The following is a 23,571-nucleotide window of genomic DNA, read 5'->3' on the forward strand; positions in this document are numbered from 1 at the left end:
TTTGTTTGGCAGAGGCTTTTCGAGGTACGATTCATCCTAAAGTATTTGAAAATTGACATGTTTTTATTATATATATATATATTATTTTTATTTATTTATTAATATTAGATTTAAATGTATATATTTTCAATTTTTTTTTTTTTTAAATAATATTATTTAAAAATAATAATTAATTACAAAATGAAATAAAATTAAAACAATATTTAAAAATGAATTAAAAATATATAATTAAAAAATATCACTAAAATATATAACATTAATTACTTTTAATTATATTAACAAATATCTAATTTTAAATTAATAAATATTTAAAAAATAAAAAATACCTTTTTCAAATGAAAAATATTAATATTTTATAATTTAAGAAATTCAAGCCAATTTTTAGAAGTCCATATTTTTGGTTTATGTTTTACGCTAACCATATCCAACAAGCAATTTCTTTTTATTTTCTCTAGGTTACTTGTTGAGGGTACATAGAGTGTTTGAATTCATGTCTAATACTTCTTATTATCAATACAAACCAATATTTGTTAAGTTTAATTATGTTATGGTTATATTTTTTAATTAAAATTTGGTGATGAAATTGTAATTTTTTATTATATTTTGGTGATATAATTTTATTTATTTATTTATTTATTTTAATAAAAATATGGTTTTTATTTCTTTAAAATATAGAAAGAAAGAAATAAAATTATTTTAATGTATATAAAGTTAAAGATAGTTTATGGGACAAATTGCGTCTTTATTTGGTTGATGTAGCAGTTGTCTTTAAAGAGACTTTTTGGAAGCTTTTCTGGTGGGATTTTCTGGTCAAAATCCGGCAGCAATTTATTGAAATCGCAAGTTCGATAACTAATTTCTGCACAATCAAAGCGTCCTAGGGGTTTTTCAGGGTGCTGAATCCAAATATGCAGTTGAAAAACCATTTTAAATAATACAAATCAAGATTTAACCTCAATTTTTTCCGTCGGATTCCGTCACCGGAATCTCCAAAAAGTCGCACTAAAAACAACTCCGTTGATGTATTCGGCCCTTTTCCCGTTAAGCCTCACAATAAACGCTAGCTTCTGGACAAGCCTTCGCTAAATGGATTATCCCAAGAGTTAGCTGCCATAATATCTGCATAACTTTTCATGTTTTCTTTGAAAGCCTCACATTCTAAAATGAAATGCTTTTCTATTTCCACTTTTCTGGAAGAACAAAAAATACATACTCTTTCCTCCCACATTTCTTTTGGACTTTTCGAGCCCCTTACAATGGAGTTGATGAGAATTAGTCCTTAATTGAACAATAAAAATCATGGCTCTAAAAATAACCTCGATGTACATTTGTTTTTTAAATACATTAATATTACATTTTAATTGAAAAATAAAGAAAAACCAAAACATAAGGAAGGTAGATTACTGCATTTTGCTGTTATAATGAACGTTGCTTATCACTCACTCAATATAAAAACGTGGTTATGATGGCTGAGAGTTTACCAGAATTGAGTTAGGCACGAGTCTAAGAGTTTCGATAGAACAAACAAAACCATAGATGGTGAAGCACAAGCACAAGCACACGAAACCATTTCAAATTATTATACGCACCGTTGGTTGACTTCAAGCAGAAGGAATTTCGAAGTATGTTAGATGTGCTGCTCCCTGTTTTTTAGCTCATTTAGTGTCGTGGTATATGTTTTATTTGGACAAGCACAGAATATTCGAAAACCCTCCTCCCGGACATTCGGATTTGATGCCACCACCGTCCGTCGAGAGCACAATTTAACCTGAGACAACCCACATTTTTCTCACCTGAAAATTGCTCTCGCCAAGACGCTCCTTTCGCTGCGAAAAATAGGTCAGTGCATCCGTTTTCTTTAAATTCTGCAATGGCAGCCAATGGACTATAATTGAATTAGAATTTCAAAACTGGAATGCTAAATTTTTAATGTATTCACAGAAACTAGTATTTTTAACGAGTGATTTTTTTAGCAAGCATCGAAAGATTTTAGTTTGGTAGTTATATTCATGACATACACGTTAAGTGCAGGGCATTTTTACAGCACATAGCATTCTATTGGAACCCCTTTCTTCCTTGAGCAAAATTGAATTCAGGACACGGTCCATTATTCCTTTCCCACATTGGCCTTCGGGTTAAAGAAACATTTCCAGAGATAGAAGGCCTCGAGTTCGAGTTCCAGCTTCAAGTAGATAAAATTAATGAGTTACGTATCAGGGCATAGAAGACATCTTATTTGTCGCCTTGTGGCCCAATAAACGTAGGAGGCTTGAATAGGCGAAAATAAGCCATAAATAGAAGACGAAAAAATGACACCTTGGTCGTTGGCATAAACTTGGAATTCAACAAAGATCAGAAGCAGAAAAGCTTTACAGAGAGATTAATTGGATCGACAACTTGCAATGCTGGACCTGGCTTTGCTTTTAGAATTTCTTCTTCTTAGCAACCGTGGAATTTTGTCCATTGGAATTCTGAAAGGTGCAAGTGAGTGATAAATATTGTAAATTGGTGTGCTTGGTTTGGTTGATATTTGCAATCCAGATTCTTGTGGCAAACCCAAGTCGTATATCTATCTATATGTTACTAATTGTTATAGTCACGCTGTTTCTTGCTGTACTCTGATGATGAACTTGATATTAGATGGAGCATCTCATCTGATGCTGGTTCTGCTTTAGGCCTTCCTTTCTTTAATTTTATTACATTTCTTATAATAAAAATTGATGGTGAAAGGTCCCAGGGGCAGCTCAATTGGTGATCAAATTTGATATTAGATGGAGCATCTCATCTGATGCTGGTTCTGCTTTAGGCCTTCTTTCTTTAATTTTATTACATTTCTTATAATAAAAATTGATGGTGAAAGGTCCCATGGGCAGCTCAATTGGTGATTAAAATAATGCGAGTCTCTATAAAACTGAAAGATCCAAGGTTAAATCCCCGACGCGGTTTAAGGAGAGGAGGACAAGTCGTAGACCCAGATATTTACTGGTAGCTATGTGTCTGCTGCTGGATTCCTCTGGGATTAAAAAAAGAAAAATTGACGGTGAAAGCATATGGAAGATTTCATGCTATGAAGTAGCTCTTGGAATGAAATTCCTCAATTTGGTCGATACTTTTGGACTTAATCAATCACTGCTGTAAAAAGGAGTTTACAGAAAAATGACACACAGATTCTAGTTACGGTCAGAATCTAAATGCATATTTTTCATTAATTAAATAGCATGATAGCTACGATGGCTTCCAAGTTCCATATGTGTATTCTAATAATGCATTATTCTTTTAAGAACTCTTAAGCCTCATCCAAGTCATAAAATCAGTTTTTAGCCAACAATCCCCCAAACTTTGGCTTTATTTGACAACTGCAGGAGACTTATAAATATTTCATAGCAAACTAGCGAAAGTATGAAAGTCTATCATGCCCAGTGGCCAAGTTTGTTTTTCCAAAAAATGCTTCCTTTTTACTATTTATAAAATCCCTATGTACAATTATGGCTTTTTTTAAAAAACATAGATCATGGGCACTAGCAAAAGACAAATGCCATTTAAGTCTGCAAATTGGCTTTCCTTAACAAGATTAACGGCCCAAAATGAATGGGCCATAAAGCTAGCATGACCATGATCAACAACGAAAAAGATTAAGATGGGGTCAGAATAAGGCCCGAGGTGGACAGATCATCATTGTAATTCGTTGGTGGGTCTCCCCACCTCTTGTTCTATTGCCCAGGCTCCGGGACATCCGATTCTCAGCCATCATTGCCCTGCTGCTTGTTGCCATCTGGGATCACCAAAGGGACTGTAGGGACTCTATCATGCAATATCCATGGTGGAGGACTACGTGGCCAACTATGACAATGCTCCCTTTGCTTCTTCACTGTTGGGTCGGTTAGTTGGAGCAGGAAAGGCATCTAGAGGGCACTCGGCTCATACTGTATGGCACACTCCCTAGGAATCGAGGATTTGATGCTGATGCAAAGGGGCCACATATATTTTCACCTTTTGGGCCTGCTCTGTAATCTGCATTGATTGATTAACACAAGCTGCAACTCTGTCATCCCACAAAAAAGCCATTTCAACAAGGGTCTAATTAAATATAACTTCATTTTTTTTTCAAATTAAATACTGGGTTCTTAATAGATACCATGTGATATGAACATCCATGGTCTAGGGAAGCTTGTCCCCAAAGAAGGCTACGTTATAGGTATAATGGGGGAGGGTAACAAATTGACACAAAAAGAAGATGCCCATTGCCATTTCGACAGAGCAAAGGCACAAAACCAAAAATGTTGAAGATAGTCGAGCCAACTGCAAAAAAAACATTTGAGGTGGGATGAACTAGTCGATGGCTTGCAGCCGGGCCTCCCAGGATGAGTGGTGGGCGAAGAAAGCTTTCTTAGGCTCGGCAAAGGTTTTCCATAGAGTTTAAAGTCTGTAGAGGCAAGTCAATTATTTAGATTTAAGCCTCCATAACTATTTTAGTTACATGTACAAATTGGGTTTGTCAGGCAGCCAATGATACCCATCATATGGCTTATACATTTTAAAGGCTTTGGAAAAATTCCAAGCCCAATCTCCGCACCATTTGGCTGGAGGCTGAATGCCAAACTTGAATAACAAGGAGTCTGGAATAAATTCCGTGACATGATGAAGGACTAATTTATTAGTGTTATTCAACATGAACCTCTCCTTGAGCTCTGACGATGTTACCGAATTCGAATTAGTCAATAGCTAACAGCCAGGCCTCCCAGGATGAGAAGCGGCCAAAGAAAGCTTTCTTAGGCTCAGCAAAGGTTTCCAATAGAGTTTAAAGTCTGTAGAGGCAAGTCAATTGTTTAGATTTAAGCCTCCATAGCTTATTTAGTTGCTGGCCAAAATTGGGTTTGTTAGGCAGCCAATGACAGCCATCATATGGCTTATACATTTTAAAGGCTTTGGAAAAATTCCAATTCCAATCTCCTCACCGTTTGGGTAGAGGCTGAATGCCAAACTTGAAGAACAAGGAGTCTGGAATAAGATCCCTGACACGATGAAGGACTAATTTATTAGTGTTATTCAACATGAACTTCTCCTCGAGCTCCGACCATGATACCTAATCCTTTGTGATAGAATAAAAAAGGTTAAGGACAATGTTGATTCCTTTTCTATAGAATTTGATGGTTGAGAACAAAGGTGACTTGGCTAAGAACTTCTCATCATGTTGAAGATTGGATGACCACCCAAGGAAATGCTTATTGAACTTCATGTTCAAGCAAAATGCATGTCCTTTCTAGGTTGGAAAAGCGTTGATAGCTTCCCAAGACTTCCATATGTGTTGCACCACAAATGTACCTTTCATTGTGACCTTTGTCAAGGTGAGAATGAGCATTTGAAGGTTCAAACTTGCCCACAACTTCTTTTCATAAGGGGAACATTGGTGGATGCAATTCCCCAAGAGCACTCTCTAGGCCTCCATCCTTTTGAAGACCTGAATTATCAATGCAGTGCAGAGGACTAGGGTTTGCATAGAGGTTTTGAATCACATCTCTCCTAGCCTAGTGAAGGACAACAAAGCTTCCAATTGACTCTACGAAAACCATCTTTACCTTCAAAATTAGACTACATAGAGAATTTCAGTAGTTTCTCAAGCCTTTGATAAGTTTTAGTTGACAGTGCCTAGGAAGAAGAATAATACACATGAGTGGTGGCCAAGACTTTGGTGCCAATTGTGAAATTTCCATGAATGTAGTAATTGGATATTTATCTCTTAACTTATGCACTTTATTTGTCTTCTGTAAATTACTTTATGGCAAATAACGATAAATTCACTACTACAATTCTTCACAAATAAAACGATGCGGAAAATAAAATATTGGAACTGAGAAAATAATGCACACACACACAATAATTCTGCCACCAATATTTTTGGACAATAGTCCTTGGAAAAACCTCGAAGAGAAAACCAGTGCAGCAAATAAGGGCTTTATTATTAATAATTCTTCAGCGATTTAAGAGTACAATAATGTGCTTGCCTGATACTGGCAAAGCTCCGACAAATAATAATCACCATTGGCAAAATAATTTGGAGACTCAAAGTTGTTGAATTTACAACTATGGTCGGTCTTCATCATGTACATTTGGTCACCTGATGTAATTGTATTTATCAATGTAAAGCATATTTATAAATGCTTGAGTCAAAGGAAAAATGATTTTGAGTCAAAGTCCCATTGCAACATTTTAAAGATGAAAATTTGAATTTATGAAATGTAAAATTTGGCTCCAAAAGTGACAAGTTGGCTTCCCCCCAAGTCAAGTTGGCCCTGGCCAAGAGACACCTCCATTCACCCAAGACAAACAACTATATAAAGGCAACTCGACCTCCTCCATTTGGGCATTCGATCTCACTCACACAAGACAATTTTTGGGAAGCTAGCGAAGGACAAGAAGGGCAAAATAGGACGAAAAGAAGGACAAAATCTCTCCCTTCTCTCTCTCTCTTGCAACTCGCATGTGTGGATAAGTCTCTCTATCCATGGTTCGCATTTTTTTTGGGGCCACTATTGCAGGGGGCCGAAATTTTTGGGTTACTGAGGCAACTGTTGCAGGGTTGAAATTTCTGGGGCAATTGGCTATTGTGGGAGGGCCGAAATTCTGTGTCAGACAAGCAAAGCGAAGTGCAAGATTAGATTGGGTGACTTGACTTGGAGGAGAAGGCCAGGTTTGACCATAGGTCTAACTGTGTCTCTCATTGAACGAGAAGAATTTCTCTATTGAAAAAGGTTCCTGGGTTTTTCCCCCTTGTGGGTTTTCTTAGGGTAAATCTTGTCTTCTTTTGTGTTTTGTGATCTCTACTGTTCCACTGTTCTTTATGGTTGAGTTTCTGAAGTATATTTGCTGAATGATATATTGGAATAAGTTAAAAGAAGATCTACATCAAAAGTAATTATCAGAATTTTAGAAATATTGTGCTAACCCTAATTGCACTAAGAAAATCAACAAAAGTCTCCTCTGTAAACCAACTCGGCCTCTCCCAAAGCAGTCGCACTTCTCCTTGGCACTTGTGCAACCTGCCAAAAATGCGCACTGTAGCTCGGGGATAATTCACATAGCCTCTGGGAATGCCTCCCTGCAAGTTGTTCTGACTCCACTAACTCGTTTGACCCACTCGCTCTGTCTTTGGGTGATAGATTCAACATTGACAAATTGAAACGAGCTCCTCTGGGCAACTCAAAGTGGCTAACTGGCTATCCGCACTAGCTAATTCGACCACCTTTGCAGATAAATTTGACCTCCTCTTCCTATCACTGGGACACTGGAAAATCTGAGGAAATCTTCTCCGAAATCCTTCTCCCAAATCTCTGTTGAAACCCCTTCGTCAATGTCTCCCTCTGCTTCAACTGCACCCTCGCTGAATCATTGCAACTGGGTAAGTCGAATTGCCTTGTGTCTCATGTGTATCTTCTCCAACCCCTATCAACTTGCTCTTATAATCTTCTGTTGGACAACTGACGATGATGATCACATCTTAGTCAATGGCTAAGATCAACTTGACTCCATCAACTCACTTTTTCGGAAGTCTCTAGAGTAAAATCGATTTCCCTCAATTAATCTTATTTAATTAACTATTTTTCCTAAGTTAGACTTAGGAAATATTTAATTATTGGTCTATTAATCTAATTGAGGTATTTATAAGGCTTTTCTTGCGAAATATTTTTTGGGTTTTGGAGATCTTGTATTCCTTAGCCTCTTAGACACCATAGAGACTAGAGCACCTGTCTGCTGCTACCAAAAACTAACACTCCCTCTTAGCGAGGAAGGTGTTCTCCATTACTCTCAACTTATCCATGAAGTAGAAAAACTTTGCCTTACCCAAGGCCTTTGTGAGAATATTTGCAACCTACTGATTTGTGGGAACATGCCATAACGGAACTAATCTATGTTGCTGGTGTCTAACATCTGTGATACAACTGGTTGCCATAAATTAGCAAACCTCTGGTAAATTTATTCCTTTAATTTTGCTAGCTGATCTGATCTCCTGGAAGCTACTCGACCCCTTCAAACCAATTTGGCCTCTCTCTGAGACCCTAAACCAACCTCTACAGCTGCGTATTTACAAACTCACACTACGGGGACAAATAACTCAGCATCCACTGGACATCGAACCATTCAACTGGGAACTTCTTCTCCTCTGCAGATGGATCTGACTAGCAAAGTACCTCAATACCCCAATAACTCCCTCTGCCTCAGTCAACTCACATTACTAGAGAGACTTCATCCTCCCTAGAGTAACTTGCACTGCTAATCTGCAGATAAAAATCGATTCCCTTCTACCACTGAGAGATTGGAAATCTTTGTGAAGAAAATCCTCCGACAATCACTCCCCACCAAGCTATCACATCACTACTCTGATTCACCTGCTGCATGTTGTAGCTGAACCAATCTGTGCTGCTATGATCTCACATTGCTGATGCCCATGCGTTGCTGCTATCATCGCAATTGCGAGTCTTGATTTCCCACTGAAAAATAACTGGGTAATCTCTGTTCCTTCCAACAAATCAAATTGGCTTGCTCCTGTGAAATTTTCACTTTTGCAGCAACTGGAAATTATTCTTCTAACCGAATATTATTATGTGCAGTTTATTTGTTATTATGACAAACAACAAATAAAATCACTACTGCTGTTTTCACCAAAAATAAAACGCACTATGGAAATAAAACTGGAGCTGAGAAAATAGAGTGCACACAATAAAATTGACACCATTATTGTGGGAAAAGCAGTGCAACAGATGAGGGTTTTATTATTATTATTCAACAACAAATTTGAGTACAATGTTTGGATGCCAAATTGGCAATCCTCTCTTGAGAAATCATTGGGAAAATAGCTGAGAGAATTTTCTCTCTCTCCACAAGTAATCCTCGCCTGATTTGGGCCCACAATCATCTCCCAATCTGCCTTTGCGTCAACCTCTGTGCAAGCACTGCGCAGGCTGAAATTCGGATTGCCTGGAATAGCTGCAATCTGCCTCTTCTCACTGTCTCTGCCACTGAGAAGGATTCACTGGCTCTTTGGAAGAGTTTTTCTTGCACTCAACTACTGAATCGATCTCTCCTCTAGCTGAATCAAACTGCCTCCTTGACGCTTTGCGCAAACCCCTAGGCAACCTCCTGTGGAATAACTTTGCCTCTCTCTACTACCTCTTCCGACACTAGAAAATCCTCTGGAATCACTCTGCTGTTGCTCCTCAGTCTTTGCTACTCGATCTCTAGCTTGAATTCTTCCCAACACTGAATCTCTGCTCTCTGGGAAATTCAATCTGCCTAGATCTCCCTCTCACTCGTTGTGTCTTGTCCATCTCCATGGTCTTGCTCGTATAATTTCTCGTTGGTGAACCAACAACCATGATTAGATCCTCATCAATGACTTATATCATCTCAAACTCAATTCGTGTGAGTTTCTAGAGAATTCTCACATTTCCTTAATTAATAGTGAATAATTAACTAGTTCTCCTAAGTTAGACTTAGGAAAAATTTAAATGATGGTTAATTAATTTAATTAAGGCATTTCGCAAGCTTATCTCGCGAAACTTTTTCTAGGTTTTGAAGAGCTCATGTTCTTAGCCTCTCTGACACAAGTTGCGACTAGAACACCTGTCCAATAACATCTTCCTCACATTGTTGATGTCTGACAACTATGACAACCTGTCACTGCCCACCAAGCTATTGCGCATACTCTGATTCATCTGCCAACCTTGTAGTTGAACCATACTATATTTGTGCTGCTACTGACACTGTACTATACTGCTGCCAACACTACTCTGCGTTGCCACTAATCTCATGCTTCTGCAACTACTGCAACTGAGAACTAAACTCCGAATCCACTGTGTCCTTGTACTGGCTCTGCAATTGTCTCTTGAGTCTCTAACTGCAATTAGCCTCTGCAATTGTCTCTGAGTCTGTTTGCGCTCTAACTAGTTCTGTGCCTCTCAATAACTGATTGCAACTAGTTTTGCAATTGTCCCTCAAGATCTAATTGCGCCATGCTGACATTGATCCACCTGCTACTGAAAACTGTGGGCCCATCCGTGAGGGAACATCTGTCTGATGCTATCCTCCATGGATCCTGCCCGCATCTCTGCAACTTTGGGGACTATAGCTCAAGATCACCCCACTTCTCTGGAGGTATATCTGCATACAAGGCGAATTTTCCCTCTAACTTGTTGGAAAATTTTCGATCTTTGCCGAAGTTGTTGCTTGCTCTTGCTTCTCCTTCTTGTCCTTCTTCTTCCTGGGACATTGGGTATTATAGTGACCAAACTCACCACATTTGAAGCACTTGATCTTGGACAAATGTTTTTTCTTCTTTTCTTCTCCCTTTGAGCTTTATCCCTGACTGCGATCTTTCTTTGCCTTCCCTTCAGATGCAAGGGCTACATTCTCCTCATCTTTCGCACTCTTTGGTCCTTTGCTACTGCTACTGCTAATATCTCAAGTTTCAACAAGAGAAAGCCTCATCTCTTCCTGAGTGAAATCGCTCCACAACCGATCCCATCCAGTGATACCTTGGACAAAAGTTGCCCACTCCTCGGTGAAACCGTTGAGAGTTGTACGCACTGACTCACTCTAGTGAGGTGTCTCTCCAACTATTGCAAGCTCATCTCAAACATTTTGAATTCTAGTGAGATAAGGAGTGACTCCTTCACCCTTCTGCATCTTGGTGGTCCTCAACTTCTCTTTCAAGAACATCTTCCAGTTCTTGGAAGGATTCTAGAAAAGCGTAGCGACAACATCCCACATTTCTTTGGCAGTATTCTTGCCAGCTAGATGCAGAACTAAATGATCTCGAACTCCATCGAGGATCATCCTCTTCACCTTGGCCATCTCCTTATTGCAGTTCTCTAGTTGTTGTTGATCTATAGGTATGGTTATAACTCTCTCTGCATATGTCTTTAGACCATACTCATCTAGCAAGAAAGTCATTTTGGCTTTCTAGATGCAATAGTTAGCGGCTCCTTCAAGCCTGGCCTAATCTCGAAGTCCTATTGAGGCCAATTTTTGCAAAACTCAAATCTGGGAAAATAAATAGGAATCTCTTGCCTTCCTTGCTCGACTTTGTGCTTTGCTACATGCACTCCTTCTTGGAATGTGCAGATCTGCTTTGCTATTGCCTTCTGCTATGGAAATCTCGGATTGTGAAATTTCTGAATCTAACAAACCAGAAATCCTACTGTAGGAAACTGATTTGCATTACCTAAGTGTTCTTCAGTTTAACAAGTTATTTTCAGAATTATTCAGAAAATATTAATGCAAATACACTACAGTCTACACCAATATACAGATCAAGTACTGAAAACTAAATGAGACAACCACACAAAGGACACACTTATTTTTGGACTAAACGTCCCTGGAAAAACCCAATGTGGGAAAACCGGTGCAACAGATATGAGGGTTTTATTATTAAGCAGATTTCTGAATACAACTAGGGTGCCAAATCTGGCTCACCCAACAGAGAATAAACCTGACAAAAGTACCTATATCCAGAGACATATATTTTGGTGGATTCAGCGACTGGATGAACAGACCCCACAGGTGGTTGCACTGTCCCCAGTATTGTGCAGTGATGGCTGCTCCCAGCTCTGCGCTGGAGCTGCGTCACCTCCTCTAGAAGATGTGTCACCCTCCCAGTGAGCCTTCCCAGCTTAGAAATTGATTTGCTGAACTGCTGCCTGATCTGCCTCATAGAAACCCCAACACTGTCTCTAAGTGACTGCGTCAGTTGTCCAGCCTCTGTGTTACCCTTTTTGGAGCTGCGCTGTCTCTCCTTGGTGTTGCTTTGCCTCTCTGCTATGTATTCTCAACCTTGGATTGAAGTCCCTTTGCCGAACTGCGCCTCTCTGCACTAGAAACTTACTTCGAAATTCTCAGCAAACCATGCTCAAGAATTTCTAACTAGCTCAAGTGCTGCTCTGTGTGTGTGTGTTCTCTAACTGACCCCAAGCCTTTCTTTATACTTTTCCTGTTGAGAAATCAACGGATGTGATCTAATCTCTAATCAACGTCTAAGATTAAATTAGACTTGATCCTCGTCAATTAGAAGCTTCTCACCCATATTTACATTAATTCACTTTAATTATTTTAATTTCCTAAGTTTTACCTTAAACACCATTAAAAATAATTAATCATTTGAATAACATGCACTCCAGGTGGAATTTCTCCAAACGATTCTGGGTCTTGGAGATCTCATGTGTTCTAGGCCCTCCACAAAATTTTGGAGCTAGAGCACATTCGATGCTACCCAAAACACAACACTCCCTCTTAGTGAAGAATATGCTCTAGCAATACTTCCCAACGAAGTATCACACTGATTCACGACATCGGTCCTCTACCTTGCTGATGCTCGGCCTGCTGCCCTTCATCCACTGCGCTGTTGTAATCTGTACTGCTGCTCATGACATTGCCATTGTCACTGCTGCATCTGTACTGCAACTCCCTCTCAATATGCTGCATCATGCTGCCCATAGCACTGCCACTGCTAATTGCTGCACTGCAACTCAGTTGCTGAGAAGTAAGCAACTGAAAAGCCACCCAAAAGCTGACATGCTGGTCAGTCTGGATGCCCCTTGACGCTGAAGCTACCTTTGCTACTAATCTGTGCTGACCCTCTGATGCTACTTTGTTGTTGTTGTGTCTGCTCTGTCCCTTCCGCACTGCTACAACACTCCACTGCACTGCTTCAGACTTTGGCACTCTAGCTCTGCCACTGTTTCTCCATCATCCCTCGCACCAACTGACTCCCATCATTCTGCTACTGTCATTAAGGGCTCCTGTAGCCGTATGTGATCCAAGAGTTTGGGCACCTCAAGGATCCTTCCCCTTACTTCATTGTAGCTTCAACTATAGTTATATATTGCCCCACTTCTTTTCTAGAGGTGCATGAGCACTCATGGCGCAATCATCATCGTCCTCTTCGTCAGCTTGCGCTGGAGCAACCTTTGAGTCAGACTTCTCTTCTTTGCCCTTCTTCTTCTGAGGGCACTGCGTGGCGAAATGACCCATTTCTCCACATCTGAAGCATCTGACTTTGGATATGTCCTTCTTTCATTTCTGCTTCCCTTGTTGTTCCGCTGATGCGAGAGCTGCATCCTCCTCTTCCTCCTTGATTCTGACCCCTTTGTTGCTGCTTCCCGCCTTGGTCATTCGCCTGATCTCTTCCTGTCGAAGAGTTGCCCACATCTCCTCCCAACTAGGAAGAGAAGCCTTGCTCAAGATGCTTTGGACAAAGGTTTCCCAGTCTTCAGTGACTGCATTCAGGGCAGTCCTGACCATAAATTCAGGATCTGGTGTAGGCCCTACGGAAGTTAGCTGGTCACGGATCCTTTGCAACCTGAGAAGGAAGGGATCAATTTCTTCTCCCTTCTACATTTGAAACTCTCTCAATTGACTCTCAAGCAACATCTTCCACTGAACGGAAGTTCCCTCGTACAATGTGGTCAAGGCCTCCCACATTTCCCTTATTGTGTCCTTCTCAGCAATATGTGGGATCACATGATCCTTGACCCCGTCCAAGATCATGCACTTCGCTTTTGCCTGAGCCTCCTCATACTTCTTGAGAGGATTAGCATCAACCGGAACAACAACCGTCCTCAAGGCATAATCCTTGATGTGATTTTTATCCAAAACTGCCAAGATCCTGGCCTTCCAGATGATGAAGTTGGATGCTCCATCGAACCTGTCCTGATCCCTTAGTCCGTTAACGGCCATCTCTGCTCAAAAGAATGTCGAATTGGTTCTCTTCTCCCTCTTTTGCTACTGCCCCAACAAAACTTAGATCTGGATTTCTTTGGCGCTAGAAATCCTCTAAGGAACAAGCTCCCTCTGAATTTCGATTTCCTTCATGAAAATCCTTCTGCCAACCACTGTTGAACCACCCCTCTATGATCTCTCTTTGCCGCTGCTTAGCACTGGATCTAGATTTATTGGCAAGAAATCTTCTGAGGAACTGATTCCCTCTACTTTGCTTCTGCCCCACTAGGTATTGTTCCGGACCAACGGAATCAGCGCCCCACCAACAACTCCAGATGAAATCTGCACTGCACCTCTAGCCACGGCAACTGAAAAACGAGACTCAACAGTCTCTACACTGGCCCAGTAATCACTGCGTTGCCCTCTGTAGCAACAACATCACCCAATCAGGCTGACACAGGCTCTGCGTGAGCCTCCCTTGGTGATTGCGTCACCCCTCCTTTGCTGTTTCGGCCTAAAACTGTGCTGTCTCTTGGGACAGCTGCCTTCACGCACATATTTTCCTCTGCCCTTTCACTGATGGCTTCAGTCCCCTTGATCTGCAATCGCTCTGATACCATGTGAAAATTTCTGAATCTAACAAACTAGAAATCCTACTGCAGTAAACTGATTTTCATTACCTATTTGTGTTCTTCAGTTTAACAAGTTATTTTTAGAATTATTTAGAAAATATTAATGCAAATACACTGCAGTCTACACCAATATACAGATAAAGTACTGAAAACTAAATGAGACAACCACACAAAGGACACACTTATTTTTGGACTAAACGTCCCCGGAAAAACCTAATGTGGGAAAACCGGTGCAACAGATATGAGGGCTTTATTATTAAGCAGATTTCTGTATACAAATAGGGTGCCAAATCCGGCTCACCCAATAGAGAATAAACCCGACAAAAGTACCTCCATCCGGAGACAGATATTTTGGCGGATTCAACAACTGGATGAACAAACCCTACAGGTGGCTGCACTGTCCCCAGTACTGTTCATCGATGGTAGCTCCCAGCGTTGCGCTGGAGCTGCGTCACCTCTTCTAGGAGCTGCATCACCCTCCCAGTGAGCCTTCTCGGCTCAGAAATCGATTTGCTAAACTGTTGCCTGATCTGCCTCACAGAAACCCCAACGCTGCCTCTAAGTGATTGCATTAGCCCTCCAGCCTTTGCGTCACCCTTTCTGGAGCTGCGTTGTCTCTCCATGTTGCTGCTCTGCCTCTCTGCTATGTATTCTCGGCCTTGGACTGAAGTCCCTCTGCCGAATTGCCCCTCTTTGCACTACAAACTTACTCTGAAATTCTCAGCAAACCACGCCCCAGAATTTCGAACTAGCTCAAGTGCTGCTCTCTGTGTGTGTTCTCCAACTGACCCCAAGCCTTCCTTTATACTTTTCTTGTTGAGAAATCAACAGACGTGATCTTATCTCTAATCAACGGCTAAGATTAAATTAGACTTGATCCTCGTCACTTAGAAGCTTCTCACCCATATTTACATTAATTTACTTTAATTATTTTAATTTCCTAAGTTTTTGATCAGAAAATGATCCTAGATGACTTTTACTCAAAAATGAAAGTCAAAGGATGCTTCTGAAAATAGTTCCATTGCATAGATCTTTTCAATCTGAATCTAATGCAATTTGAATGGGCTAAAATGGACTTCGGATGAAGAAGTTATTGTAAAAAGAAGATTGCCCATTATCCTTGGAAAATGAGGCAATTTCTTATAAATGGGACTTAAGGGAAAATGTGTTTTTAAACATAAAATCCCTTAGAGTTCATCGCATCGCAAATATATATATATATATATATATATATATGGAGCATTGTTATCATATATATATATATATAATTATATTATAAAGGGAACATTTCATATCGCATTGCAATACATCCAAAAGGAAGGACTTAGCCAAAGGCATAAAGGTTTTGCAATAAGCGATCAACGATTGCACGTGGACTGTTGGATCGGGTGCGCAGATCAACGGTCAGGATATGATCGTTGATCGGCGATCGAAGAAGGTTGAGGACCATGACCCGTGGCATTGCGACTTGCGACCATGCGACTGTGTGATATGCGATAACGCCGATCGGCGATTGGTGAATCGCATCGCAAACAATACAAAGGCCAATGCACATGCGACTGCCGATAAGCGATATTGCGATATGCCAATGTTCTGATGGGCCGATCGGCGAACCCCCGATACCAGGGCCAATGCACATTGCGATATGCCGATAAAAGGTGGATCTGGTAGAATTTATAAGCGTGATTTCATAACTTTTGAAATTCGGATTTACGGGATTTCTGTGTATTTCCCATGTATTGGGTTTTTTGGCCTACGCCATGCGATAGCGATATGCGATAAAGCGCGGACCCGAAAGGGATTATAGATGCAGTTGCATTCCAGTTGAAGTCCGGTTTTTGCGCCCGATAGTGTAATTTCGAGTATTCTCTGTGTATTGGAATTATGTGCTATTTTCGGGAATTGCCCAAAGAAAGGCCGCCTGTGTATTTTCTTTGTAACGGCTCCCATTCTCCTTGCCACGCTGTAAGCAGGCGTTTGTAACAATGATGCAAGAATGCGTTATATGCAGAGAGCCACAGAGCCACAGAGTCAGATGGCCAAGCGTAGAGCCACAGAGCCAGAGAGCCAGAGGGCCAGACACAGAGCCACAGGGAGCAGAGGAAACACAGAGGTAGAGGAATGATTGCACAGAGAGGAACGGATGGAAGCCATAGCGTTGGAGGATTCCTCACAAAAGCCAGAGAGCACGATTGACAAGGGATTCGCGCAGAGGCCGAGAGATAACACAGAGAGGCAGAGTTATGCTCAGGAGAAGCGCAGAGAAGCCCAAGAGGCTTAGAGATGCTTGAATGCTGAGTGTAAGCCCAGAGGAGGCAGTCTGCGAAGTCGGGGTGACTCAGAAGCTTGGAATCGCTTGGAGGTCAAGCGAAACTAGAAGCTCGTAAGAGCCAAGAGCGAGAGCGAGAGCGAGAGCTAGAGCCAGAGCCGAGAGAACAGCAAAGAGATCAAATGATCCAGCTGTTGCTGGTGTCTGATGTGTGCTAAAGACAGAAGAAGGAGTTCCAGAGACAGTAAGAGAATTCTGAGGGAGTTGGTGCAAGCTAGAGCTCAAGATAGCTCAGAGCGCTGATTGAAGGAATCTAGTCTAGAGAAGCCTAGATCTGTCTGCAGAGTATGGACAGCCAGCGGGATAAGATGGTATTCTAAACCCATAGGTTCAGTTGTAAACCAATGGAGTTGAGCGTGGAGCTTGTAAAAGAATTCAGCCATAATCCCAAAGAGCCTAGTCGAGTTGATTAGAGCTCAAGGAGACGTAGCCCAAGATATCAGGGTGAACTCCATATTACATTGTTGTCTCATGTGTTTGCTTATTTGCTGCATTGTGTTTGCTGTTATATGTTTTATATCAGTTTAAGCAAATGAACTCAAAACACATTAACAGTTAAAGTACAAACACAAGCATACACCTATTTCAAGTTCTTTTAATTCCGCAAATTGTCAAGCATAAGCTAGATCTTGGGAATATTTAAGCTTTGGAGTGGGAGAGGTTCTTGTAAGCTTGACAAGAAGCCTTTAGGTCCCCATTTCAGATCAGTTTTACCTTAGGCACCATTAAAAATAATTAATCATTTGTATAACATGCACTCCGGGTGAAATTTCTCCAAACAATTTCTGGGTCTTGGAGATCTCATGTGTTCTAGCCACATCCGATGCTACCCAAAAATCAACACGGATTTCTTTCAGAAAACTGGATTTGAAAACCCTCGGGGAAACTTTGGAAAATTCCTTTCTCTAGGTGCTTTTCTCTTCCGCTCAATGCTGATCTATTGCTAAAAAACCTGCTACAAAATCACTGTGCGCAGATCCACTCAACGTAATTACTAATCTAATCACTGGAACTGCTTTTCGGAAACACCATTGCTTGCAAATCACTACAACTGAGGCTCTTCAAACTTTCTGTTGCCTGCAAACTAAAAACCGAACCCTGCCTCTGCGAATTTGTTATCCCAGCTGGTGGTCTGTGCATATCCAAAAATTTTGCCCAGAAACTCCCTCTGAAGCTGCAAAATTTCTCCCTCATTACTGAGCCATCGATCTGTCTTCAAACATGCTTTAATACCATGTGAAATTTTCACTATTGCAGCAACTGGAAATTATTCTTCTAACTGAATATTATTATGTGTAGTTTATTTGCTATTACGACAAACAACAAATAAAATCACTACTGCAATTTTCACCAAAAATAAAACACATTGCGGAAATAAAACTAGAATTGAGAAAATAGAGCACACACATTAAAATTGACTAACGTTATTTTGGACAAACGTCCTCGAAAAAATCCAATGTGGGAAAACTGATGCAATAGATGAGGGTTTTATTATTATTATTCAACAACAAAATCTAAGTACAATGTTTGGATGCCAAACTGGCAATCCTCTCTTGAGAAATCACTAGCAAAATATCTGAGAGAATTTTTTCTCTCTCCACAAGCAATCCTGGCCTAATCTGGCCCCACAATCAACTCCTAGTCTGCCTCTGCGTCAACCTCTCTGCAGGCATTGCGGAAGCTGAAACTCGCACTGCCTGGAATAGCTTCAATTTGCTTCTGCTGATTGTCTCTGCCACTGAGAAGGATTTAATGGCTCTCTGGAAGAGTTTTCCCGACACCCAACTACTGAATCAATCTCTCCTCTGGCTGAATTGAACTCCCTCGTTGAGGCTCTGTGCAAGACCCCGCACAACCTCTTGTGGAATACCTTAGCCTCTCTTTGCTGCCTCTTTTGACACTGGAAAATCCTCCGGAATCACTTTGCTGCTGCTCCTCAATCTCTGGCTCAAATTCTTCCCGTCATTGAATCTCCGCTCTCTGGGAAATTCGATCTGCCTAGATCTCCCTTTCACTTGATGGGGATGGATGTGTCTTCTCCATCCCCATTGTCCTGCTCTTATAATCTCTCGTTGGTGAACCAACGACCATGATTAGATCCTCATCAATGACTTAGATCATCTCAAACTCAATTCGTGTGAGTTTCTAGAACATTCTCACATTTTTGTAATTAATTGTTATTAATTAGCCAGTTCCCCTAAGTTAAACTTAGGAAAAATTAAATTGATGGTTAATTAATTTAATTAAGGCGTTTCACAAGCTTAGCTCATGATTTTGGATTTTGGAGATCTCGTGTTCTTAGCCTCTCTGACACAAGTTGAGACTAGAACACTTCTCCGATGCTGTTGGGAATCACGATTGTCATTAGACCAAAACCCGCAGGTTTTAGTCAACGATAGCATCGCCAAAGATAAGGATCCATGAAAGACGGTTAGTCCATGTCATGAAACACACGGAGAGCGTTGGTTTATCCAATGTCCAACAATCTCCCCCCCAACGTGAGCCGGGTATGTATCGAACTTGTGACCTACGCTCTGATACCACTTGTTGGGAATCACGATTGTTGTTAGATCAAAACCTGCAAGTTTTAGTCAATGATCGCATCGCCAAAGATAAGGATCCACGAGAGGCGATTAGTCCATGCCACAAAACACTCGAGGAGCATTGGTTTATCCAATGTCCAACAGATGCTACAAAAACTAACAACTCTCATCTACTCCCACTTCTGCTTGCAACTCGTGTTGGCTAAGTGGACTGCACAACACTGCTCTGAGAAATTCGATCTTGCCTCTAGAAACCCTTTCCGACAATCACTTTGCCTCCTGTTGCTCACTAAAGCTACTCGCTCTTCCTCTGGATCACCTTCCGGCACTAGCACACAATTTGTAGCCTCTACAACACTCACTGGTTGACTGTTTAACTCACACTAGCAATTCGCACTACCTGCTTCGACTTTCTCTACTGGAAATTTTTGTCTCCCTTCCTAACACCGGAATGGAGTTTCTTTGGCTAGAATTGCGCCTTGCTCTCTGCAACTGGCCAATTTGCACTGCCTCCATGCTACTTTAATACTTGGGCTCCCGTAGCAAAGGTAATGGTCCAACTGAGGAATCACATACTCAACAACTGGATTTGATCTACCGATAAAGCCCTCCTTGGTTATGATCTAGATCTCTTTGCTGCTCTTTCCTCAGGCCCTGTCCGATCTTTGTATACTGGAGTGTCATGCTCTTCCTCCTCTTGAGTCTAGTGCCATTACAAGTGTGAGTTTATCCTCCAACCTGGAAGATAAATCCTTGATCTCTGTTGAAGCTACTATCTACTTCCCCTTTTTGTCTTTCTTCCTCTTAGGGCATTGGCTGACATAATGACCAAGTTCACCACAACCAAAACACTTGACCTTTCACATGTTCTTCTTCTTCTTTTCTCCTTTCGAGCCTTGCCCCTTGCTGGGACCCTTCACCTTGCCTTTCCCTGCAAGAGCGACATTCTCTTGTTCCTCCTTCACCTTTTGTCCCTTGCCATTGCTACTGGTAGTGCCTTCGACCAAGCTGAGCCTTAGCTCCTCCTGAGTGAAATCACTCCATAGGCGCTCCCATCCTGGAAGTGTGTCTCGCCCAAAAATCACCTGGACGAATGTACGCCATTCCTTGGTAAATCCATTGAGTGCTATATACACTAGCTCGTCATCAACTGACTTCTCTCCTATTGCTACAAGTTCATCTCTGACAGACTGAATCCTGGTGAGATAGGTGGTTACATCTTCACCCTTGTTCATCTTGACGGTCCTCAACTTTTCTTTGAGGATCATTTTCTTGTTCTCTGACGGATCTTGGTACAACTTGACGATGGCATCCCACATCTCCTTCGTTGTTCCCTTCTCTGTGATATGCAAAACAATGTGATCCCTGGCTCTGTCAAGAATCATTCTCTTGGCTTTGGTGTTATCCCTCCTGTACTCATGAAACTGGATGGGATATGTTGGCACAACAATAACTGTTGTAGCAAACTCCTTTAGACCATAGGCACAACATCCTGGCCTTCCAAATACCAAAGTTGGAGGCTCCATCCAGCCTGTCCTGATCTCTCAATCTTGTTGCGGCCATTTCTAGATAATTTGTGAACTCAAATACATCAGAGAAATTAATAAACTAGGTTATAAAACTCTCGTGCTTTCTCTTCCAGGCCCTGCGCTGATTTCCTCCCACAAAACCCTTTTGCAAAAAACCCTCTGCACTAGATCTTTTTTGCACTGATTTACCCTACAAACTCTTTGCGGCAAACCCTCTGCGCTAGATCTCTTTAGTACACTGATCTATCTGATCTGCACCAACCTTTGCTCTGATACCATATGAAATTTCCACGAATGCAATAACTGAATATTTATCTCCTAACTTGTGCAGTTAATTTGTCTTCTGTAAAGTACTCTATGGCAAATAATGATGAATTCACCACTGCAATTCTTCACAAATAAAATGCCGTGGAAACTAAATACAAGAATTGAGAAAATAATGCACACACACACACACAATAATTCTGACACCAATATTTTTGGATAATCGTCCCTGGAAAAACCTGGAAGGGAAAACCAGTGTAGCAGATGAGGGTTTTATTATGAAAAATTCTTCAACAATTTAAGAGTACAATAATCTGCTTGCGTGACATTGGCAAAGCTTCGATATAATAATCACCGCTGGCAAAATAATCTAAAGACTCAAAGTCTCCTCTGCTAACCAACTCGGCTTCTCCCAAGCCATTCACACTTCTGCCTGGAAATGCTCCATTTCTAAATGCGCATTGCAACTCCAGGATAATTCGCACAGCCTCTGGGAATGCCTCCCTCCATGTCGTTCTTTCTCCAACCACTTCTTTGACCCACTCACTTTGTCTTTGTGTGATAGATTTGACACTAACAAATTGAAACGAGCTCCTCTGGGCAACTCGCAATGCCTAACTAGCTACTTGCACTAGCTGAATCAACCTCCTCTGCAAATAAATTCAGCCTCCTCTTCCTGTCATTGGGACACTGGAAAATCTGAGGAAATCTTCTCCAAAATCCTTCTCCCACCCTCGTCGGTGTCTCCCTCTACTTCAACTATGCCCTTGCTAGATCACTACAACTGGGTATGTCAAACTGCCTTGTGTTTCACGTGTGTCTTCTCCAAACCCCATTGATTTGCTCTTATAATATTCTGTTGGACAACCAATGACCATGATCACATCTCAATCGATGGCTAATATCAAATTGACTCCAACTCACTTTTCTAGAAGTCTTTAGAGCTAAATCGATTTCGCTCAATCAATTTGATTTAATTAACTAGTTTTCCTAAGTTGGACTTAGGAAATATTTAATTATTGGTCAATTAATCTAATTGAGGTATTTCTAAGGCTTTTCTTGTGAAAACTTTTCTGGGTTTTGGAGATCTTGTGTTACTTAGCCTCTTTGACACCACAAAGTCTAGAACACGTGTCCACTGTTTCCAAAAACTAACACAAAGTCTTAGTATTATGTTTTCACTTTTCTTTTACACACTCTAAATTGCTATGTTCTAGAGCTTTCGAGAAGATGATTGAAAGATAAAGGGGCACCCTAGAAAGTTAACAATGTTGGCAAGGTTGAGGCAAGGTTCAATCCAGCTTGGAGTGTTACACACACCTTGCATGTAGAATTGGGTCTTGGCCCATTGAGTATTGGATCTTGATGCCTTTCAAAATATTTGGAGACATTCCATAATATTATCAACTCAGTCTCTATCTTTGAGGATGGTGAGATATAGGCATAGTGTCCATTGACATGTAGGGTCGACTTAAATTTAGGAAGGCCAACTCCCTTGGTAAGTCATTGTATAACTCTATGAGCTAATTGTTGAATTTTCTACAGGGTTTGCAATAGAAAACAATTTTCTTTTCTGATAATTACTACCTAATGATCTTCAAATTTTTTATCTCATGCTATTGATATCATTGAGCAATTGTACACAAAAAATCTCAACAGTAAATGCAGTGGAAACAGTGAATATCATAGAGAGACAACCATGCATAATAGAGATAGTGTTTTTACCTTAGAAAACCCAACCTTGGGAGAAAACCCAACAACTTTTCTTTTAGGAGAAATTATTCTTGAGCAAGGTTTACAAATCCAATTTGTCTAGAACTCTGTGCCAATATCCAAGTCAAAAATACTAGGCAACCCTAGTCAATCTTCAGTGAGTCATCATTGGTCAAAACTAGTCAAAATAGTCAAAATCAACGTTTGGTCAAATTGTTGCCTGTAGTCAACTTTGGTCTTGTGCTCAACCCGCATGTGCCATTGGTCAAACTGAGGTTAAATCTGCATGTGTGGACTGCGGTCAAACCCTTGGTCAACTATAGTAAAATTTGAGGTAAAACTACTCGGTCAACACAAGTCAAAAATCGATGAAATACCTGATCAAATCTTGGTCAAGCAACTTAGTCAACATTTGTCAAACTCACCTTTTCTCCTCACATGTGCAACCAAGAGAGAGAGAGAGAGAGATAAAAATTGAAGAAAATATGAACTCCAAAATCAGATTTCTCCTTTGCTTAGACTTTCTCTTGCTTGGGTGGAGAAAATGAAATGTCACATCTGTAATGACCCATCTTGAATTAAAGGTAGCATAGGGATATTAGCATGCACGCGAGGCATGCATATGATAGCCACATATGCATGCATTGCCTGTGCTGCACTAGCATACATATTGGTTAATATTAAAAAAAAAAATGTCTATATTTAGGATAACGAATTAACTATTGAAATAAATGCCTAACTCACAAGAATATAGTGGGGTACTTGATATATGTACCACCACCATAATATATATATATATATTATTTTAAGTAAAAGAAACTATGTATTCTATAAAATGAAAGGAAAATAAT

At 40.6% G+C, this 23,571-nt stretch overlaps 1 protein-coding gene across 2 annotated transcripts in view; it reads left to right on the forward strand.

The window, feature by feature from the left end:
• The first annotated feature begins 1,551 nt into the window (after window positions 1–1,551).
• The window catches only part of LOC149239407 (uncharacterized), a 130,558-nt gene continuing 108,538 nt past the window's right edge, over window positions 1,552–23,571 (forward strand). The window contains exon 1 of one of the 2 annotated variants that reach the window (XM_089373406.1): window positions 1,552–1,839. The gene's annotated coding sequence lies outside the window, so the exon portion shown is untranslated. The remainder of the gene's footprint in view (window positions 1,840–23,571) is intronic. The other variant, XM_089373405.1, reaches the window with a different exon arrangement.

Source organism: Pinus tabuliformis, chromosome 8 (genome assembly GCF_031772625.1).
Source record: "Pinus tabuliformis cultivar Carrire ecotype Pingquan chromosome 8, CPIR1, whole genome shotgun sequence".
NCBI lineage: Eukaryota > Viridiplantae > Streptophyta > Pinopsida > Pinales > Pinaceae > Pinus > Pinus tabuliformis.